Raw genomic sequence first — 1,617 nt, 5'->3', positions numbered from 1 at the left:
CAGAGAGACATCACAAAACCAGCATTTGCCATAATTGCCAAAGCTCAGAAAATTAATTAAAAATTAATTCTTCAATTTGATGACCTAGAAAATAGAGAGGCAAAATAATGTCCATATGAAAAGGATTAAAGAAGAAGCCAAGAAGGAAGGCTTAGTGGGTTTAACTGGGTGGATTTAAAAATTGTTTAAAGAATGATGAGATGATAACAGTAAAAAGAGATTCAAACTGGCTTTACCAGGAAACTGATCTACACATTTTTCTGTGAAACTTCGCTTGTATTATCTCAATAAAAGAAAGGTTCAGAAGAAAATAACAGAGAATGAGCTAACTGTGAATGATCTGAAAAGAGCGTGCATGCACATGCACACACACACACATTTTGGCTTTTAAGGAAGAATATACAAAGAAAAGCAAGTACAATACTAACAAGGTTTTCATTACTTCTGAGGTATTGAACTTGGCTGCAGAAGAAAGACGACTAGATGTCTAATAATTAGAGATAAAGTAAAAGCTAGCAGAGATAATGGCATGTGTTATGTAAACCGGGTAGGGTTACAAATGGAGATCTTTTTACTGCTATCATAATGCCTGTCAGAGTCAAAAGAGGAACTGGAAGAGGACGTTTTTCTAGAAGAAAGGGGCATAACAGTCTTATAACAGTATTCAGAAAGACAAATTAAATTTAAAATGTCCACAGGGTTCTTGTCTAACAAACATGAGGAAGTAAAAGTTATGGTGTTAGTAAGCGATTAGTAAAAGGAACTCTAAGTCAGTAAGATATATATATATGTTTACATATAACTACATATACAAGATAAATGTATTCAGAGAGTGCTTTCAGATTTATCTGAAGTATGTTATAGAGGAACCAAGGAAGAAGCTTGGTCAGATGGAGGTGTATCTGGTGCATTTTTCTATTATTCACAAAAGAGGTAATAACCACCCTCCTATAGCAGGTTATAGATAAATTTCAAAACGCATTCAGAGACAGCGAACAAAGACTGTCCTTGTCAGTCATGAACAACCCACCTGCCGCAACAGGCCTGTCTTTGTTGTTGTTACACATCTGGAGATGTTCTGGTACGGGCTGCGATCACATTTCCCATCCCGGTAGTGGGAGGCAACGCGGGGGAGGTGTTCAGCGAGTGCCCGCTGCACCCGAACAAGGGGGTCCCGAGGCCTGGAGGTGGATTCACCTTTGGTAGGGCCTCGCCTGGGAGGCAGCTGGGGTGGACGCTGTGAGTGACTGAGCTCTCCAGCCTGCGGGACGGATTTGTGCAAAGCGGTCCTATGGACAATGTGGGAACAGCAACCTTTTGGCCTCCCAGAGGGCAGGAGGCGAGGAGGAGATGCCATTGCGCTTCTGCCTTGGCAGGAAGCAATGGAGGTGAGGAGGTGAGCGCCCCGGCCCGCGGTGCCTGGCCAGGGGGACCCAGGGAATGGGGTTTTGCAGCGGCCGCTACACTGCGCCCAAGTCCTCCGGTTCTGTTTTGTTGTGGAAAACTTTCCACGTCTCTGTTTCCAATCTGGAAATCTGAGTTCAGAAAGAAGGTACCGTAGGAGGGCACCTCCCGCATTTCCAAAACGAGTGTCACCCCTAATCTGGGCTTTTGCCA

The sequence above is a fragment of the Egretta garzetta genome, unplaced genomic scaffold, assembly GCF_000687185.1.
Source record: "Egretta garzetta isolate BGI_Z169 unplaced genomic scaffold, ASM68718v1 scaffold138, whole genome shotgun sequence".
Classification (NCBI taxonomy): Eukaryota; Metazoa; Chordata; class Aves; order Pelecaniformes; family Ardeidae; genus Egretta; species Egretta garzetta.
The sequence above is the reverse complement of the archived record's forward strand: the minus strand, read 5'-3'. Positions refer to the sequence as shown.